Source organism: Vulpes lagopus, chromosome 2 (genome assembly GCF_018345385.1).
Source record: "Vulpes lagopus strain Blue_001 chromosome 2, ASM1834538v1, whole genome shotgun sequence".
Classification (NCBI taxonomy): Eukaryota; Metazoa; Chordata; class Mammalia; order Carnivora; family Canidae; genus Vulpes; species Vulpes lagopus.
Genome location: NC_054825.1, coordinates 54232347 through 54253471, shown reverse-complemented (window position 1 = coordinate 54253471; position 21125 = coordinate 54232347). Strand labels below are relative to the sequence as shown.

Here is a 21125-nt window from a genome sequence, read left to right as displayed (position 1 = left end):
ACACACAAATCCTGATTTTCTTCTTCCTACACTATCTGTTTGGCCTTTATCCATGAATAATACTTAAATGCTTAAGCTTAGTGGAAATGAATGGTTGGTAAGATGTGATAACCCTCTAAAAGATCAAGAACATACATCTAAGGCCATGGAGTTTTGCTCCAGATAGACTTGAGATGGAAGGGTGCGTTTTTGCAGTTTGTGCTTGAAATAGGCAATATTTAAGCAGTCCCCATTTTGGAGAAGTCTCTAGACTAAACTCTTTGAATTTCTTTTCTTTATTTTATTTTATTTTATTTTATTTTATTTTATTTTATTTTATTTTATTTTATTCATTTGAGAGAGAACACAAGCAGGGGCAGGGGAGCGGCAGGCTCCCCACTGAGCAGAGACCCTGACACAGAGCCCAGTCCTAGGACCCCAATCTGAGCTGAAGGCAACACTTAACTGACTGAGCCATAGAGGTTCCCCTCTTTTTTTTTTTTTTAAGATTTATTTATTTATTTATTTATTTATTTATTTATTTATTTATATTTTAGAGAGGGAAAGAGAATCCCAAGGAGACTCTGTGCTGAGTATGGAGCCTAATGCAGTACTCTATCTCATGACTCTGAGATCATGACCTGAGTTGAAACCAAGAGCTGGACACTTAACCAACTGCATCACCCAGGCGCCCTGTAATCTGTTTTCTTTCTTCTTTCTTTCTTTCTTTCTTTCTTTCTTTCTTTCTTTCTTTCTTTCTTTCTTTCTTTCTTTTTTCAGATCTTATTTATTTGACACAGAGAGAACACAAGCAGGAGGAGCTGCAGGCAGAGGGAAATGGAGAAGCAGGCTCCCCATGGAGCAGAGAGCCCGATGACGGGCTTGATCCCAGGACCCTGGGATCATGACCTGAGCCAAAGCCAGCTGCTTAACCAACTGAGCCACCCAAGTGCCCTCGAAATATATTTTCTTATTTTGTTCTTGTCACAACCCTAGGATAGAAAATTATTATTCCTATTTCACGGATGAGAAAAATTAAGGCTCAGAATGATTCAGGAATTTGCCAAAGGCACATAGCCAGTAAGTAAGGGAGCAAAAGCTTTTCAGATCTTCTGGCTCTAGAGCCCAGGCCCCTTCCATTCCATGATTGTCAAGCTATACCCTTCCTTTGTACACCTGTGGAACAAGACACAGACCTGTGGAGGACCACAGACCCCTTCAGCACTGTGTGATGAAGTGGGTCATGTCTCACCTGGGCTTGATTATCAATAGCACAGAGTAGGGGATGAGAGACCACGTGCCCCCCCGCCCCCCCGGTGAGAAACTCAGCACCAAGCTGTCTCTTTAGACTAATGGATAGGAAAAAGCCAATTGGACATGGTGAGGAAGGCAGGATTCTCCATGGAGATCAAGAGGCAGGAACACTGTTCCCAGGCCCATCAAAGTAGGATCCACACCAGGGAGTCCCCCGGTAAGACAGTCAGGGTCCCATCCTACCGTGGATGTGGCCTCCTCTCTTCCCTTAGCCTGTCCTGGATCTGCACCATGCCTCCTACTCCATTTCCTCCAAGAGACACAGGGAACAAGTGGGACCATGATCGACTGGCTGCTTCCCAGGCCAGGCCCTGTTAGCCACAACAGAAGCTTACCTGTGCCTCTCCTGTCCATCACTCAGGGATGCCTACTGCCTCTTTCCCTACTGCCATCCCTGGCCCCATGGCCTTTCAAGACATTGATTGCCAAAGTCCTCTTCCAGGCGCTCAGTGTCCAAAGTCATCTGTTTATTTTATTCCTCTACCATCGTGGTCTTTATATCGTTATTTACTCCTGCTATTCTTTAAAGCACTTCTTAAAAGACCTTAAAGACCTATTGCTGAGACCCCCAAGTACAGCTAGGAAATAGGTTTTATTATTCTTTAGACTCCTAGTGTCTTCATGCTAAATGAGCCCTTAGCAGTCATTTCTCAGAGGAGGGAACTGAGCCCAGAAGGCTGGATGGCTTTCCAAGGACCCCATACTGTGTTCATAGCAGTTCAGGACCTGTGATGGGAAATTACCAGAAATAAATTCTATAAAATAATTTTCATAAAATAATTAGCACTATTCCTGTCATTGACTTCTCTGTGGAGTCAGGCATCATAGGGCAGTCAAAATCCTTCACCCATGGCAGTGGACAGAGCTGGGTTTTGACTCCACCTCTTTATTGACTATAGGCAGGCCCACCACCAATATTTGCAAGACCCAGGCAAGGACACAAATGAAGGCTCCATGCCACACGCCTCGATACTGAAATTATAAAATATACATATAACAAACTGTTAAATGTGTGAATTCTACCTTCCGATCTCAACAAACATACCTTCATAATGACCTAGAAGGCCAGCTTTGAGAATTTTCAGGCTACTTGGAGTTCTGCTCTGATGTGATAAAATGAGTAGACCCAGCCTCTAGCTCCTCCTCTGTCTGTACATGACCCTCCCTTCTCTTCCCATCCTCTCCCCACTCAGCTCTATCCTGCATCATAAGAAGCCTCATGTGTATGTGTGCAGACTGCTAGCCCACACACCCCTGCCAACATCACCCCCTTGGCAACCCCAAGGCCTAGGAATACACATCAACACCCCAGTACTCGCTGAGGAGTATGAACCCAGGAAAGAGGCTGTGAAAGAAGGCTCGAGGCTATTTGGACAGAGAATTCCAGGGTTCCAGGTACCTGGAGCATCATCCAGTTGGTAAGCACATCCCTTGCCCCTGGAACTCTTTACTTCATGGAGAGTGATGTGGCCAGAGGAAGGCCAAAGCTAGGTCCTCTAGAGCATGAGGCCCACAGTGCGGACCCCACTTGCTTAGGGGAAGGAAGACTTGCCATGAGATTTTAGGCAAACATTAAATCCTTTGTCCAAAAAATAGGACTGTTGCCTACTTTGCAGAGTGGGTTTGAGGATCAAATGAAATACTTTATATAAAAAAAACCTAGCACAGAGTAGGTACTCAACTTCCTCTTCCTTTTTCTCTACCACTACTCCCTCCCTGCACCCCCCACCCCCACCCTTTTTCTTTTCTCTATAAAGCCTCAGTGGGATTGGGATTGGCACACTTAATTATGGTGGCTCTGGGAAAGGGTCATTGTCCCCCTTTCCTGCAGGAGACCTGTGACGCTTTGAGTTCTTTGTCCATTTATAAAGTATTCTTGGGTCTTCCTGATGTTAAGTAAGGGGAGATACTATGGCTTACAGAGTGGGTTAGAAAACTCATACTACTCCCTGGCTTGCTAATGAGAAGCTTTAAAAAGTCCTTTGGGTCCTGACCAAAAACTCTTGGCTTTTCCTTGGCAGAAACTTGATTTCCTGTGAGATGTCAAAACTTGCCACTTAGCTTAACTCGCAGAAGTTTATATTTCATTCTATCTGGTTTTGAAATGGATGAGAGACACTTCCTTCGTGTTGTCCTCAGCAGAAATGCACACGTCTGTGTAACTTGCTCTCAGTTGGCTTAGGCCTGAGGGTCTATTGAGGGATTCAAGACGCTGTCAAGTTCAGATTTCTCTGGAAGCCCTCCTCTTCTCCAAAAATCCTTTTTAGGAAAAGCCTTGACATCTCATCTTTGTTCCCTGTGACTTAAGCCTGCCTTTATGAATGTTGTTGCTGCATAGACAGAGCAGCTCAACCTTAACTCCTAAAAACCAGATCCTGGCCCAGAGGTCAAACCCCCCACTGTCTTGTGTACCCCCACCACCAGCCCACACCTTACCTGGAGTTCTTGAGGCTGGGTCTCTTAGAGATACTTGTCTTTGCTATTAATAAAATTTTCCAAATCTTCTCCCATGCATCCAGTTATTAAGGAATGAAGTTTAGCCTCCAGTCACTCAAACTTGTCCATTCTTCAGTTTTACATTGTTTAGGATGAAGGTGAGAGATCCAGAATTTCTCTGGGAGAAGTGGCCACAAAATTAATAAAACATGTATGTTGCTTTCCTTATGTGAAATGTTTTCCATAAGTTGGATTAATACATGTTTTCCTCCAACTTTTACCAGACTACATTCATCTTGTTTTCCCATCTCAAAATGTACTCTCCTTTGAGCTGTATGTGATATAACCAATTCATGATCATTTCTATCTTGATTCCATCCATTTGGCAAATATTCATTGAGCACTTCCTAAGGGAAGGCACTGTGTTAGGTACTGTGAGTGATACAAAGAGTTATGAGCTATGACCTCTGCTCTCAACTTTTCAAAACAATCTTGGCTTAGCTATTCTTTCTCTTGAGGTATTTTGTCTTTCCCACATGTGCCCAAAGTCGGTGATTCTTTCCTAGAAACAGAACCATGTCTATGCAGCTCCTTGTGCATTCGAATAAGAAAGCATTCACATAATGGGTACTCTGCACCCAGCCCTGAGCCCCCAGTAGCATGGAGATACAAGGGCAAACCAAGTCATGAGCTGCTCCTCAATGATGTAGCTGCAAAGATAGTTATACAGCAATGTAAAGCAAATGCCCAGATATAAACAAATGCAAACTTTTATAGTCAGATTATTTTTATTTTTTTTTAAAGATTTTTATCCATTTATTCATGACAGACACACAGAGAGAGAGAGGCAGAGACACAGGCAGAGGGAGAAGCAGGCTCCATGCAGGGATCCCAACATGGGACTCGATCCCGGGTCTCCAGGATCAAACTCTGGGCTGAACGTGGCACTAAACTGCTGGGCCACCAGGGCTGCCCTAGTCGATGATTTTTATATTTTGATAGCCAAAATTTAAATTTGACAATAAGAGTATCTACTAATTTTTCACATATTCATAGCCTAAAACTCAGTGATCCAGCTTAAATATGTATTAATATATATAACATATATTAAACATATATTTAGCAAATATATATATGTGAACATATATTCATCAAAAGACACCTAAAAGAATTTTCATGACAGCATTCTTCAAAAAAGCGCTGTACTAGAATCCATTCAAGTGCCATTGGCATCTGGTAGAAGGAATAAATAAATGGTTGTGTAATCATATAATGGAATACTATACAGCAATGGGGATGAACAATCTATCTGAATATGTGATAATATCGACGAACCTCTCAAAAATATTTAGCTACAACAACCAGAATAAAAAAATGTTTTTCCATTTCTAGAAAATACAAAACAGACAAAAGTATTCTCTGCTTTTGCAAGTCAGGATAGTGGTTACTTTGGGGGAACAGTGACTGGACTTCCGGGGCTGGGAATGTTGTCTTTCTTGATCTAGGCACTAGGCAGGTTGGTGTGTTCAGTTTCTGATCCTTTGTTTACTTTTCTGCATATATATTATACTTCATCTAAAAGTTTTAAAGATCCACCAACTTAAAAATAGTTAGAACTTGGGGTGCCTGGGGGGTTCAGTCATTTAAGCAGCCAACTCTTGATTTTGGCTCAGGTTTGATTTCAGGGTCCGAGGATCGAGTCCCACGTAGTGCTCTACACTCAGCAGAGAGTCTGGTTGTGGATTCTCTCTCTCCTTCTCCTTCTGCCCCTCCCACCACTTCTCTCTCTCTCTCTTTCTCTCAAATAAATAAATAATTTTTTTTTCAAAAAATAGCTAGAACTCTGAATTGCAAATCAAGAAGCCTGAATCTTAGACCTGATTCTGATGATTATTATTTACTCAAACCCTTGAGCAAATCATGCTAGGCAGTGTTTGATGTTGTGTTGATCATGCTCTAGGATTTTTTTTTATTATTATTTATTTATGATAGTCATACAGAGAGAGAGAGAGAGGCAGAGACACAGGCAGAGGGAGAAGCAGGCTCCATACACTGGGAGCCCGACGTGGGATTCGATCCCGGGTCTCCAGGATCGCGCCCTGGGCCAAAGGCAGGCGCCAAACCACTGCGCCACCCAGGGATCCCTGCTCTAGGATTTTTCATCAGTGAGAGGGAGAGAAGGCTTTCTTCCTATGTTCCCAGCTACATGTTTTATTATATACGGAGAAACCTGATATACCAAGAGGCGGGTGTGGGCTTCTTTGCATTATTTCACTGTATATTTAGAAGCCTGATTTAAATTGATGTAAATTCATTTGTGCAGTCTAGCGTTTTCAATGTAGGCTCTGACTTGGTCTTTGAATCATGCCTTCCATGCACTGTGTTTATTCCCTCCAGCTCCTCCATCTGAATGTCTTACCTTATTATGTTATGGTATTTGGCCCTGAAAATATCAAACACAATATAGCATCTGCCACGACGATGGAAGCTTGATTGGTTATGTCCTGGGATGATGCACATGAATGCTAAAGCTAGAGCCTATGAGAGGAAATTCTACAAGAACCCTTTGGCCTGTTCTTAGTTCAATTCTGAGTCTTAGAGACTGGGGCTTGTTCAAGGCTGGCTTTGTCCTCTTCCTACACCCCCTGACCCCACAGTGCTGCATGACCAGGCAGTGGTGCCCACTTCCTGCCCAGGCCCCTTCCCAGGAGTTCTGCTCACCAGTGTTCCTGACCTCTGCCCCCCTCATCTAATCTGTTCCTCTCTAACAGTCCCAATGGAAAGCACATGGGGCCTTCCCACTTACCATGTCTGCCTCCAAGTAGGGTTATAGGAAATTTTGCAACAGAATGGCTCCATTTCTCCATCCCTGGCCATGGTGCTTATGTCACACACATGCATCTACATATTTTATAAACTCCATGCTTCACCGTGATTATTTTTGCTCAGTCCAATGTCCTTGAAAGAAAGTTAAATAATTTTAAAATCTTACTTAGCTGTGAAGTTAACATTTCTGGAACTGTTTGTTCCTTTGCTTAGATCCATAATTGCCATCAAGGGCCGTTTTCCTTCTGTCCATAGAACTTTCTTGGATGTGTTTATACAGCAGTTCTGCTGGTGATGGAGTCTTTCAGCATTGGTATGTCTGAAAAGACGTTTTACCTCACCTTCAGCCTTGGAAAGTATTTTTGCTAGATACAGAATTCTAGGTTGATAGGTTTTTGTTTTGTTTTGTTTTAATTTCAACCCTTAAAAGATGTTGTTCTACTCTTCTGTCACATTTATTTCCAGAGAAAAATAATTGCTGTCATTCTTATCTTTGTTCCTCTGTCCATAACTGCTCTTCTTTCTCTCCACCACTGGTTTTGAGCAAAGTGATTACGCGCACCTTGACATAACTTTCATCATGGTTCTCAAGCTCATGGTTTGTTGAGCTTCTCAGATAGGTGGGTTTACAGTTTTTAATCAAGTTTGGCATATTCTTGGCCATTATTTCTTCAAGCAATCCTTTCTGTTTCCCAGCTTCCTCCATTCTCCTTAAGAGACTTCTGTTACACATATAAGGCTGTTTTAAATTGTGTCCCGGCTTACTGATGCTCTGTCCATTTCCTTCCCATCTTTTTTTCTGTCTAGTTTCTATTGGATCATTTTCGATAGTTCCTATCACTGCCTTCAAGTTCACTATTTCATATTCTGCAGTGTCCAGCCCTCCATTCATCCAACCTCAGATATGGTAGTTTTCATCTCTAGAAGTTTGATTTGAGTCTTTTTTTTTTAAATCTTCCACACTACTACTTGACATTTTCCTTTAGCTTCTTGTACATATGGAAAACAGTTATCATAACTGTGTTAATGTCCTTCCCCACTGACTCTAACATCACTGTCACTTCTGGGTCAGTCTCAATTGATGGATTTATCTCCTGTATGTGGGTATTATTTTCCTACTTCTTTGAAGGCCTAACCATTTTTTAATTTGATACCAGACATTATTGGGCACTGGATATTTCTGGATTCCTATAAATATTCTTGGGCTTTGTTCTGGGACACAGTTGAATTACCTGGAAACAGCATATTGCTCTTAGGTCTTGCTTTTATTATTTGTTAGGCAAATCTGGAGCAGTATCCCACCTAGAATGAATTATTCCCCACTACTGAAGCAGAACTCCTATGTATTCTCCCCAGTGCCCTGTGAATTAGGAGGTTTTCAGTCTGGCTTGTGGGAACAGGCAATATTTTCAGTGCTACGTGACCTCTGAGGATTGTTCCTCTTAATCCTGTAGGGTGGTTCTTTTTCCAGCCCTGAGTAGTTTGTTCCTATGAATGTACTGTTCATATCTACTTAGATGGCTCCTTTATCGATCTCTGCAATTTCTCTCCATGCAGCTTTCTCCAACCTGGTATTCTTACCCTGTAAAATCTAGTCACCTTGGCCTCCCTGGACTCTCAGCTCCATCTTTTCATCTCAGAGAGACCACTAGGACTCCACCCGGGTCCCCTCTCCCTGCACCTCTAGAAACCACACAACAAGCTAGGATAATTACAGAGCTCACCTCTACAATGGTTTCCCTTCATTGCCTGTTGTCCAATGTCTTGAAAACTATTATTTCATATATTTTATCCAATTTTTTAGTTATTTCAAGTTGGTGGATACATTCAGTCCCTGCTAATCCGTCTTGGCTAGAACAGAAATATGTAAAGCCAGTTTACCTGAAGATGTTTATGACTTCTAATGTTTTTGTTTTGTTTTGTTTTGGTTTGTTTTTTGACTTCTAATGTTTTCCTCATAATCTGGTAGAGTTTGCAAGGCTAGTATATTTTAAACTTTTATTTTGAAATATTTTAAAAGTTACAAAAGAGTTGCAAATATAGTAGAGAATTCTGGTACACCCTTCACCCAGCTTCCCCTCATGTTAGCATTTTTTTTTATTTGTACTTTCTTTTAGTGCACAAGTCATGAATGCTAATGGTAAAAAAAAAAAAAAAGAAAAGAAAAGAAAAATAATAGGTATGCTTTAATGTTATAATTTATATTTGCGAACATAAATAATATAATAATCACATTATGATTTTTCTTTCCATGTTAATATATATTAGGGAGGAGGGAACACTTCTTCTTTTCACATTCCTACTATAGCAAATAGAAGGGGGAGTATCTCTTCTTCCTTGGAGTGTTGGAAGGACCACAACCTCCTGTCTTTTGTTCTATGCCCTCATTTACTTGCTGGGCAGAAACAGATCTTTTTAAAAAAATGATTGCTTGAGGGCAGCCTGGGTGGCTCAGTGGTTTAGCGCAGCCTTCAGCCCAGGGCCTGATCCTGGAGACCCAGGATCGAGTCCCACATCAGAATCCCTGCATGGAGCCTGCTTCTCCCTCTACCTGTGTCTCTGCCTCTCTCTCTCTCTCTCTCTCTCTCTCTCATGAATAAATAAATAAAATCTTAAAAAAAAAAAAGAAAAAATGATTGGTTGATTGATTGAGGAGAGTGAGAGAGTGCGTGCACACATGGGTGTGAGTAGGGAGGGGCAGAGGGGGAGGGAGAGGGACAAGCAGACTTTGTGCTGAGTGCAGCGCAATACAGGACTGATGTTCAGCTCTATCTATCTCTAGATTATGACCTGAGCCAAACCAAGAGTCAGAGATTTAACCTACTGAGCTACCCAGGTACCCCCAGAAATAGCTCTCATGGTAAGGCCCAACATTGGGCCACATTGTTGCTAGTGTGCAGGGTTTAACATGTTAAAAGTTCAGCTCTTACAAGGTGGGCTCATTTGACCTCTCCATGTGGTGAACTGCCCCAGGGCAAGGCCCAGCACCTGCTTCTCTTATCTTCCCCCTTCTGCTATAATCAAGCCAATGAGACAGGCCAATAGTCCAGGAAGCCAGTTGCGGAATGGGACTCAGTCAATTCTGGGGGTCCAGCTTTCCCTATAGTCAAGTCCTTAGGTCTCTATCCAGGGGTAAAAGGAAGCTCTACCTTGACTTCCAGTCCAAGTCTTGTTGTCCCAGCCAGCTTATCAAGACAGCCCCACACTCGTGGCCATGGGTGCTTGCCAGATCAGTAATAAAGCTATTATTTGACTCCCATTAGCCTAGTGATTTTCCATTGGCCAGTATCCTCAGGACAGAGGGGCAGATGGTAAGATTTGTGTACCCAACCTCACATCCAGACACCCAGAAATATGCTTTACATCATCATTTTTAATGGCAATACAGCCCTACTTTGTATACTCAGTAACTCAATTGAGTAATCTCAATAACTTATACTGATAATTTGTGTAATTCTCTGTCATTGTACATTTAGCATATTTTCATTTTCTTGCTATTATAAACAATATTGTGATAATCATTTATATATGTATTCATAGTTGTCTAATTTCCTTTTTAAAAAAGATTTATTTATTTATCTATTTATTTATTTATTTATTTATTTATTTATTTATTTGAGAGAGAGGGAGGAGAGAAAGGAAGCACAAGTGGGGAGAAGTAGCAGAGGGAGAGGGAGAAGCAGACTCCCCACTGAGCAAGGAGCCCAACATGGGGCTTGATCCCAGGACCCCGGGATCATGACCTGAGCCAAAGGCAGACACTAAACTGGTTGAGCCACCCAGGTGCACCAAATTATTTTCTTATACCTGTCTTTCAGATAAGCTCTACCAACTGAGTATTGATGCCTATAGCTAATCTTGATATCTCACAGATAGATCTCCCTTAGGCCTGGATAAATAATCCAGAAAATTCTCTTCAGTTATGTTTTCATAGAAAGATCATTTTTAAATGTCAGAAATGCAGAGAATGAGCAATTAAAAATAAATTTTGACTCTATTATATAAAAATACGCCATTTTAAGTGAGACTTAAACACACAATTTACAGCAACATAAAAGACACAAAATCTCCAGTTCAGTGTGGTAAGTTTCATGCGAACCTTTGACTCTTTGCTTTTACTACAACATTTAGTGTAGGTTGTCACTCAAGCCCAAATAGAAAGGAACCCTCTGATTTACCTTTTATTCGACATTCCTATTTTTAAGGTATGGAAATTGAGGGTTTTAGGGAAGGCTGACAGCTAAACTTCTTTCACAGTGTTCTTTTTAGTTTTGTTTCTCTGTAATGGGTTTGCCTCCCTCACTGTCTACTCAGGACTTACCTCAGATGAACTACCCTGACCCTTGCAGACTCCAAGTCTGTGCCATACCTTTGCTTGCAGCACACAGAAAGAAAATAGCAGCCAGGCCACTCACCATCTCCAGGGCATAGCACCTGACACAGGGCAGGCACTTGCAAACATTTATCCAGTTTCTTACAGCAAACACTGTGCACCCAGCCACAGGCTGAGACCTCAAGAATGTGCTCTTCCAGGAAAGACTGTTGTGCTAACTAGTTCCTGAGCATTACCCTGGCTCTGTTCCCATGAGGAATTTGATCATGAGTTCAAAGGCTACACTGCAGGCACAGTGCAAAAATGTCTCTAGATATGCATGTTGGTTTGAACAAAAGAGAATCACAAGACCCCATTTCAGGAGAGGACTTTGGTAGGGCGTGGGGGGGTTCCCAAGTTGACTACTTTGAGACATTGAAAACTCCAGGTTTCCATGATGGGGGCTATTTCGTCAGAGCTGAATTGTTAAAAGAAGCTGGGTGGGGTGCAGGGGCCATTCCATTCTGTCCACCCTGTAAGCCTAGAATCACTGCTAGTCTGGCCTGTGTGTGCAGCAAGGGAAGGAGCCCCAGAGCGAATCTTCCCACCAGAACCAAGAGTCCATGATCCACACCAGGGCAATGTGGGAAGGGACATAGAAAGGTCAGTAATACAGAGAGGTCTGAGAAAAGAGGTTGTGCAGACTAAGGACCCGGGATCCTAAAGGCCCTCAATAAGGGGATGGCTTTCATTGCTTAGATCATAAGAAAGAATGACTTTCCTAGTCTAACTAATCTCTCCATCTCTTCCACTGTCTTCTTCTTCCTCTACCCTCTCAAATGCTCCTTCCTACTCTAAGCTTTCTCACGGAGTTATCCCTCTGACAGTTCCACAAGGATCCCAACATGACCAAGGCCAAACCCAAACCAGGCCTGCCCCTTAGCCTGTGACCTCCACGTTCTGGGGTCAGAACATGGGCTCTGACCTCACCAGAATCATGGCCCTATTTGTCTCTCCTTCTCCATCACCCTAATGACACCAAGGTCTATTAGCTCTATCCCTGACATGCTTCTTAGACTAGCCCTTCCCTTCATCTGACCATCCCAACACTGGCACAGACTCATCCCGTCTCCCTGGACAATTGCAGTCTTCTCCAGCCTGGCCTCCATGACTCCAGTCCTGCTCTTCTCTGCACCAGACATCACAGTGATGCCATGATTACTTAGAAAATGCCAAGTCTCACAATACGCATCTGGCTTCCAAATCTGCTGTGGCTAACGTCCAAGATCTCCAGCAGGCATTCACCATGTACTGCCCAGTGTAGGGCTCACTATCCTAGTGTGAATATCCTGTGTTAAAGTGTTCCACGTTGGTTACCACTTGTTCAACATTCTGCATCTGGTATTTCTTTCTTGGCCAGTCCCACAGGATTTCAGTCTTCTCATTTCTAATAGTTCTTCTCTTTCTTCAAAATAAATAAAGAGGGTTCTTCATTGTAGAGTTTCAAACCTGTCTAACTGCCCTCTCCTTTAATGTTTAATTAATATTTCTTCCACGATTTCTCAAAGTTCCTACCATAGTTTATTTTTATACTTCTTACAATGTTCAAATCCATAATTAAACAAATAAGAGCTCCAAAGGCCTAAAATTCTTTGATTAAGTAAATATACAGCCCCAAATACCTGCATTTCACACACTTTCATGTGCGGTTCAAAAAACATTACACAGAGTGGGAATTCTAAGTTTAAATTCAAGAAGGTTAACTACCTAAATGATCAGAAATGTATACACTTCTTATAAACAGCTCTGCACTTGCCTGTCACCTCCCAGTGTCAACATTTACGAATTAACAGACATGCTTCTTGCATGATCACTGGATGTTTTGTATTCTTTGGCAGAAGTGATCAAGGTAAAAAATGTGACCAGATGAACTCTGAGAAAAAAGACTCAGTGTTTCATGTAGTCATATCACAGCCTGGAGCCCATTGTGTTTTAGTGAGGAGTGGCTCAGCCTGTCTCCGGTTACCCAAGTACAGTTTGGGCATTAGGGGGTGCTCCGTAAATGCCGTAGGGCCTTGGAGAGGGACAGTGCTGATATTTTTACAGCCAAGCATGCTGTCTCTAACACAGGACTGAGACACAGCTCCTCAAAAAGAATAATTGCTCTTCCTGACATAACTTCAAAATTTGGGAGTCTTTCCCCAAACATCTGTGTCTCCCTTTCTGGTCCAGGGGTCCAAGAACTTATGTTACAAGCATTTACCTTCCCCCACTTTTTCCAGTACTTGCCATGAGAAATCCAATGATATTGGTCAGGTGCTTCCTTTCCTTGGTCCTAGAACTACATTGTTTCAAACCCTAGGGGACTTCTCTAGAACTGATCTCTTGAGACAGCCAACCAGTTCTACCATATATGCTTCTTCTTGACCAATACCTACATCAGCCTAGTCTAAGATGGTAACATGACTTTTCCCACCCGGCCACCAACCCTGGCACCTGGCACGGTGCCTGCCCTCAGTTGGCGCTGAATGCATGCTTATTGAATGAATGACTGAGAACCAAGTGAATACTCCTGTGACTCAGTGCAGACCATTTTATGTGTTAAAACCAGCTTCCTTGGACATATTTCTTCACAAGTCAACCATGGCTGGGTTAACGTGACTCAGGATTAATCAGTGACTAGACTCCAAGCCTCTGGAGGCAGGAAGGCAGAAGAGCAGACTTCCTGCCTGAACAGTAGGCCTCAATTTGCCTGTGTGAAAAAAAGACCATATGAACTCCTGACCTCTCTTCTTTTTATTCCTCTGTCCCTTGGAGCCCACATAGGAGAGACAAGCTGCTGTCATCCACCAGGCAGCTCGGCTCCGCTGCTTGGTGTTGGGTCACAAGCAGGGAACCATAAACCGTACACAAATCCTTGGGCTGTTGTCATTGTTTGAAATTTCTAGAGGGGCCTCTCTAGACCAGAGCTGGCTCCATGCAGGAACATTTCCTCAACACCCCCTGCCAAAGACCATGCCACTGAAGATCAGTCTCGAAGGCTCTAAATAGTGGAGTTGCTCCGTCATGAGGCTGCCATCGAGCTGAGCTGTCATTTTTGACTCTGAGCTGTCTAATATAACATAGGCGTCAAGATGAGGCCTGGCAGTCAGCAGTGTGTGTACTTGCCTCTGCTCGGCCTTCTGCTTTCCACTAGTCACAGAGTCCACACACAGGTAAGGCTGCTCTTTGAGTCCTGCTCTGTCACTCCTGGGCAAAAGGTTAAGCTAGGCTGTAAGATCAGATGCTGTTTCATAAAGCTCAGGCTTCATTTTAAATGTACTAGGTTACTCCTCACTCACTGAACAAGTGTTGAGCACCTACTAAGTGCTCACAAGGCGGTAAGGGAACATTCAACGTGGCTCCTACTCTCACATAACTTGCATTTTAATGTAACCTGCTGATACACACTATGATAAGAGAAATGGGAAATGGTATATGATCTACCTTTTTTCTTCTTTCATTGGGCAGTATTCATAGAGAAACTCATGGCCTATCCACCATACAACCTAACAAACAATGACAAAGTGGACACTGATAAAACCATGACCCAAGTCTAGATTGAGGATAGTTGCTAATATCCCAGAGGCCCTCTGTCTGCTTCTCCCTAATCAAAAGCAAATCGCACCCCCAGCCCCCCACTATGGTTTCCATTCTCCTGCCTTTTGAAGTGATCATTTTCTTCCTTTTCTTTTTGTTTTATCCCTGTGTATGCATCACTAAAGAATGGAGCTTAATTTGGTCTGTTCTAGGCATGGAGTCCTCCTCTACATTTTCCTTAGCATCTGGCTTCTTTCATTCAAACCATTTCTTGTGAGATTCATTCATTTGGTTATGCAGGGTTATAGTTTGTTCGCTTTAATTGCTGTACAGTGTTCTATCATATTACTGTATAACAGTGTGTCCCTTCAACACTGACGAGAAATTGTATTGTTTCCTACTCTTATCTGCACACAGTGGGGTCATGTGATAGGTGTGTCAGCTTTAGTGGCTATAGCCAAACAGTCCCACAGCGGAACCCTATTCCTTACGTGTCCATCCTCAGTATATGTGAGTTCCTGTAGCTCCACGTCCTTACCTGCACTTGATACTATCTCATTTTTTAGTTTTTGCTATGTTTTTCACCATAAAATATTTCATTGGGATTTTATGTAATACATCCCTGATTACTAAAGAGACCAAGAGATTTTTTTTTTTCATATACTTTTGGACTGTTTGTGTTTCTTCTCCAATAATGTCTACTATATCTTTGCCTATTTGTCTATTGAGTTGGTTTTTTCTCTTGATGATTCATAGTTATTTTTGTGTTCTGGATGCTAATTGTTTAATGGTGATTATATATGGGGCACATGTCTTCCCTTAATTTTTATTTTCTGTATGGTTTCATGAGGAAATTTCTAACTCTATGATGTAATTGTGTTTATTACCCTATATTTGTGGTTCCTACATCTTCAGTCTTGGCTAAAAAAACTTCTTTCCACCTTGAAGTCATGCACATTTTATACTGTCTTCTAAATATTTTATAACTTTTCCTTTCATTTGCTTTTAATTTTGAAATAATTGTAAACTCAGGAAGTCGTAAAAATAGTGCATGAGTTCTGTGAACCCTTCCCTCAGCATTTATCAGTGATGATATTTTATCTAACAATAGGTAAAACCTAGAAACGGACACTGGTAAATGCTGGTAACTACACTACAGACCCTATATTAGTCTTCACCAGATTTTATATGCACTTTGTGTGTGTGTGTGTGTGTGTGTGTATGTGTGTGTGTGTGGTTTTTATTCAATTTAACCCATGTATAGATTTGTCTTGCATTGTTTAGTGCTTAATCTACATGGAATCTAAAATGGAATTGCTTTTGTATATAGTGTGAAGCAAGGATCCTGTCTACCCCTCTCTCCCCATGGATAACCAATTGTTCTAGCATCATTCATTAAATAGTTCATCCTTTCCCCCACTGATATGCAATGCCTACTTTGTAATAAATTAAGTTTCCACATATTTTTAGGTCTGTTTCTTATCTCTCCTACTCCAATGGTCTATTTGTCCCTGCTCCTACATACTGTCTTAGTTACTTCATATGAGTATCTTGCTATATGGCAGTATCATTCCCAAGACTTTGCTCTTCTTCAGGAGTGTCTTAGCTACTCCTGACCTTTCTCTCTCCAGTGTAAATTTGGAATTGGTTTTTCAAGTTTTATGGATGAGTTTGTAAGGATTTTTATTGGAACATCATTGAACGGCATTGTGGAGAACTGCCATCTTTACAATAGTGAATCTCCCTATACCAAGGACATGACTTCACTCTTAATTTATCTAAGTTTTCTTCACTGCCTTTTGGGAAATTATTGCAATTTTCTCCATAAAAAGCCTGCATATATTTGTTTAGGTTTATTCCTAAGTAAACCTTTACTTTGCCTCTTTTGTTTCTCAAATTCTATCATTTCAAATACATTTCAAGCTAATTATTGTTGGCATGTTGATGATATATGGTTGAATTTTGTGTATTGATTTTTTATCAATGTTGCTAAAGTGTCCTATTAATTTTAAGAATCATTTATAATAATAATTCTAATAATTATTTATACATTATTTGGGGTTTTCTGAGAAGATAATCATGCAGTCTGCAAATAAGGATGGTTTTACTTCCAATCCTTATTCCTTTTATTTCTTCTTGTTGTTTTACAATTGACCTAAACAAAATTAGAGAAATAGTGATGGTGCCCATCTTTGTTTGAATTTGTAAAGAGAAAACATCTGACATTTCACCATTAAATATACTGCTTGCATAAGCTTTTGCAGTTGCCTTAGATCAAGTTAATAAGTTTCTTTCCCTTCCTACTTTATTTGCTCATCATTTCTTTTAACATCCCCAATCTTCTTTCTCACGTATTTTTTTCTTCTTGCTAATGTATGTCTTCTAAAACTCCTTTAATAAAAAAAAATTCTCTTGCCAATAACCTGCCATGACTTTTGTCTCTCTGAAAACATTTTTAGTTTTACTTTTGCTCCAGTTCTTAGAAGAAAGGTCGGCACATAAAAGTCTATGTCTTTTAACTTTTCCACTCAATATCCATTTTCTCTCCACCCTGAAAAGACAACTCTAATTTAATTATTTATTTATTTATTTATTTTTTTGACAACTCTAATTTAATGTTGTGTTCGGGGACGCCTGGGGGGCTCAGCGGTTTAGCGTCTGCCTTCGGCCCAGGGTGTGATCCTGGAGTCCCCGGATCAAGTCCCACATTAGGGTCCCTGCACGGGATACACTTTTTATAGTGTAATATATTATAACAGCAAACTTACAGGAACAGCACAAAAGACAAACAGCGTTAGAAACATGTGCTTGCATGTAGGACAACTAGAAAAGTATAGTGAATGGTTGGAATCTACTGTATGATAAAAATGTTACAAAGACCATTAGCTGCCATCAATAAGAAATTTACTTGTTTTAGAAAAAATTCAGATTCTGGCATTGGCCATGTTTATAATTATTATAAAGTTGAACTGCTGAACCGTGTTCACTGAAACATTTTGACTTGCATTAATGGTTTTATGTCCCTGCATTTATATTAAAGATTCACACACAAATTAAAATGGAAAAGCTAAAAAAAAAAAAGAAAAGAAAATGGAAAAGCTGCCAATACCTGATTTCTTTCCCCTAGCCTTCCACATGCAGTCATATACATAAGTACCTATTGGCCCCATGGGAAGAAAATATCTAACATTCAGAACTACCAACAACAGGAAGAAGAGAATTTTTTTAATAGAATGAAATGTTTTCCACCATAGTGGATTCTTTTTTTTTTTTTTTTTTTTTTTTACCATAGTGGATTCTTAAGCACATTCTCCATGTATGCGGCGTGCTAGCTGGATGTCTTTTGGCAGAATTGTTACATTTGGCATGTATAGCATGTAGGTTGGTATCTTCAAAAAGGTCCACCAGATAGGACTCACTTGCCTCCTGCCGAGCACTCTGGAAGCACAGATCTGTTTTGAAGCCCTGAGCAGTTTCTTGCGCCAGCAGCTGGAAAGGAAGTTTGTGGACCAGAAGTTCAGTGGACTTCTGATAATGTCTAATTTCACAGACAATGGCAGTACTGGGTCTGTAATGATGAGGTTTCTTCACCCCTCCGGTAGAGGGCGCGCTCTTGTGAGAGGCTTTTGTAGCCAGTGGCTTTCTAGGTGCTTTACCATATGAGGATTTGTGGACCGTCTGCTTTGCACCAGCCACGGTACAGAGACTTCCTTACTTACCCCATCTTCTCTTTTGGCTGGAGCTCAGTGAGCTGGAGGTGGTGACGGCATTAACGAGCAAGAGCGGTGTGGCAGTGACTGTGAGCCTATATCTTTTAACTTTATTGAGCTATAGTTCATATACATAAAATTCACCCATGTTTTGCATGCAATTCAGTGGTTTTTAGTGAGTTTACCAATATACCAGTTGTGTATACATACATAGATCAGTTGTGTATACATATATTACCATAATTGACTGTTAGAATATTTTTTTTAAAGATTTCACTTATTTATTTGAGAGAGAGAACACAAGCACGGAGGGTGTCAGAGGGAGAGGAAGAAGCAGACTCCGCACTGAGCAGGGAGCCTTACAGGGGGCTCTATCCCAGAACCCCAGGATCATGACCTGAACTGAAGGCAGATGCTTAACCAACTGAGCCACCCAGGTGCCCCTATTAGACCTTTTATGTTATCCCAGTAAGGCCATTTACACCCATTTATCCCACTCTCAGGCACAGGCAACCCCTAGTCTGCTTTCTGTCTTCAACAATTTGCATTTTCTGGGCATTTCACAAAGATGGAATTCTATAATATGTGGTCTTTTCTGTCTGGGATCTTTCACTTAGCATTCCACTTAATATTCCATTGTATGAATATAGTTCATTTGATTTATCCATTCCCTAATTGGTTGTTTCCACTTTGGGCTACTATGACTAATGATGCCATGAACATTATGCAAATCTTTCTGTGACCATATGTTTTCATTTCTCTGAGAGTGGAAATGCTGAGTCATATGGTAAATTTAATTTTTAAGAAACTGCCAAATTGTATTTCCAAGTAGCTTCCCACCAGTAGTAGTATTTGAGGATTTTGACTTCTCTACATCCTTGCCAGTGTTTGTTATTGTCTGTCTTTGATGGTAGCCATTGTAGTAGGTGTGAAATAGTAGCTCACTGTGGTTTTGATTTGCATTTCACTGGTGACTTTGAGCATCTTTTCATGTGCTCATTTGCTATGGGTTATCTTCTTTTTTTAAATTTTTTTAAATTTTAGTTTAATTCCATTATAGTTAACCCACAATGTTATATTAGTTTCAGGTGTGCAATATAGTGATTCAACAACTCCACATATCACCTGGTTTACATCACAAGTGCACTCCTTCATTCCCATCACCTGTTCCCACCAATCCTCTCACCCACCTCCCCTCTGGTAACCATCAGTTTGGTCTCTAGAGTTAAGAGTCCATTTCTTGCTCGCTCTCTCCCTCTCTTATTTGCTCATTTGTTTTGTTTCTTAAATTCTACATATGAGTGAAATCATATGGTATTTATCTTTCACGGACTGACTTATTCACTTAGCATAACACTCTTTAGTTCTATCCATGCCATTGCAAATGGCAAGATTTCATTCTTTTTATGGCTGAATAATAACTCGTTGTGTATATATACCGCATCGTCTTTATCCACTCATCTATCTATGGAGTCTTGGGCTGCTTCCATAATTCTGCTACTGCAAATAATGCTGCAATAAACATAGGGGTGTGTGTATTCCTTTGAATTAATTTTTTTTTTTGTATTTTGGGGATAAATACCCAGTAGTGTGATTGCTGGATTGTAGGGTAGTTATATTTTAACTTTTTGAGGAACCTCTATACTGCTTTCCACAGTGACTGCACCAGTTTGCATTCCCACCAACAGAGCACGGGGGTTCCTTTTCTTCCACATCTGCACCAACACTTTTTTCTTGTGTTTTTTTGTTTTAGCAATTCTGACAGGTATGAGGTGGTATCTCATTGTGGTTTTGATTTGCATTTCCCTGATAAGGAGATGCCAAGATTTAAGAATCCATACAAAAATACAAAATTCTAAGCCTTGCTCAGGATTCTTTTTCTTTTCTTTTTTCTTTTCTTTTCTTTTTCTTTTTCTTTTCTTTTTTTTTTTTTTTTTTTTTTTTTTTGTAAAATGTCTTTCCAAATCTTTTGCCCACTTTTTGATTGGGTTGTTTATCTTATTATTGACTTGAAAGAGTTCTTTGTATATTCCAGATACAAGTGTGTTATGGATTGAATGTTTGTCTCCCTTGAAAATTCATATGTTGAAATCCTAACCCCCCAGGGTGATGATATTAGGAAATGGAAACTTTGGGAAGTACTAAGGGGAAGGTACTGAAATGGAAACTTTGGGAAGTACTGAGGGGAGGGTAGAGTCCTCATGAATGGGATTAGTGCCTCTATATAAAAGAGACCCCAGATTGCTTTCTAGCCCTCTCTCTGCAATGTGAGAATACAAGAAACCAGCTGTCACGAGAACCTTAACCATGCTATTTCTCCTATCTCAGACTTCCAGTTTCCAGAGTTTTGAGAATAAATTTAAGTTGTTTATAATCAATGGTATTTTGTTATAGTGGCCCAACCTAAGATAAAATCCTTTGCCAGATATGTGATTTACAAATATTTTTTCTCAGTGCATATCTTGCCTTTTACTTTGAGTATATGTCCCTTGGAACTTTATCTGTGGAATTCATTGAGGCCTGAATAGACATTGCATTGTTCCAGGAATGAATTGTGTTTACTTCTGGCAATCACCTGGGACACTTGCTTGATACAAGATGACTCCCCCACCAAGTTTGCTTTTCAGACAGTAGGAAAAGGGAGAAGGGCAGGACACACTTCTTTACTTTCAGGACAGATGAGGAAGCTGCACACTTACTCCCACTCACAATCTCAGGACTTAGTCGTGTGGTCATCTACGGCTGGAAGGAAGGTTGGGGAATGCAGCCCTCACCTTGGTGGCTGTGTGCCCAGCTACAAATCCTTTGCAAAAGTGGTATCACAGTCTAGTAAATAACAGACTCACATTCGATCTCAGATCTGTATGATTCCAAAGCCATGCCCTTTCCTCTATGTTACGTTGCCTTACTAGGAAGGAGCCAACAGGAAATTATTTGTAATAGGCTCCTGAGAACCCTCGGATCCCCCA

The 21125-nt window shown here is 40.9% G+C and overlaps 1 long non-coding RNA gene and 1 pseudogene across 2 annotated transcripts; both read right to left on the bottom strand.

The window, feature by feature from the left end:
• Window positions 1–868: 868 nt before the first annotated feature.
• LOC121476327 lies at window positions 869–11086 on the bottom strand. 2 transcript variants are annotated; one of them, XR_005983911.1, is made up of 4 exons: window positions 10971–11086; window positions 6536–6687; window positions 3730–3907; window positions 869–2019 (listed from the first exon to the last, which is right to left on the bottom strand). It is a non-coding gene; the product is annotated as an uncharacterized LOC121476327 (long non-coding RNA). The 2 variants fall into 2 exon arrangements; XR_005983910.1 differs by lacking the exon at window positions 10971–11086 and adding an exon at window positions 10877–10965.
• A 6659-nt stretch (window positions 11087–17745) lies between these two features.
• On the bottom strand, window positions 17746–20892 carry LOC121477282 (annotated as a pseudogene).
• Between the last annotated feature and the right edge of the window lie 233 nt (window positions 20893–21125).